Source organism: Pygoscelis adeliae, unplaced genomic scaffold (genome assembly GCF_000699105.1).
Source record: "Pygoscelis adeliae isolate BGI_AS28 unplaced genomic scaffold, ASM69910v1 Scaffold289, whole genome shotgun sequence".
Taxonomy (NCBI): Eukaryota; Metazoa; Chordata; class Aves; order Sphenisciformes; family Spheniscidae; genus Pygoscelis; species Pygoscelis adeliae.
The window spans coordinates 437,849-438,083 of record NW_008825499.1 but is presented as its reverse complement, the minus strand read 5'-3'; the positions used below and the strand labels follow the sequence as shown (position 1 = coordinate 438,083).

Below are 235 nucleotides of genomic sequence, written 5' to 3'. Positions count from 1 at the left end.
TGACCTGCCTAGTGGATGAGGGAAAGGCTGTGGATGTGGTCTGCCTGGACTTCAGTAAGGCCTTGCACACCGTCTCCCACAGCATTCTCCTAGAGAAGCTGGCGGCTCACGGCTTAGACAGGTGGACTCTGCGCTGGGTCAAAAACTGGCTGGACGGCCGGGCCCAGAGAGTTGTGGTGAACGGAGTTCAATCCAGTTGGCGGCCGGTCACGAGCGGTGTTACCCAGGGCTCAGT

General features: G+C 59.6%; 1 protein-coding gene across 1 annotated transcript in view; it reads left to right on the top strand.

Annotated features, from left to right (window-relative positions):
• The window catches only part of ATP5I (ATP synthase, H+ transporting, mitochondrial Fo complex, subunit E), a 4,117-nt gene that overhangs the window by 316 nt on the left and 3,566 nt on the right, over positions 1–235 (top strand). The gene's annotated exons all lie outside the window — the stretch shown is intronic.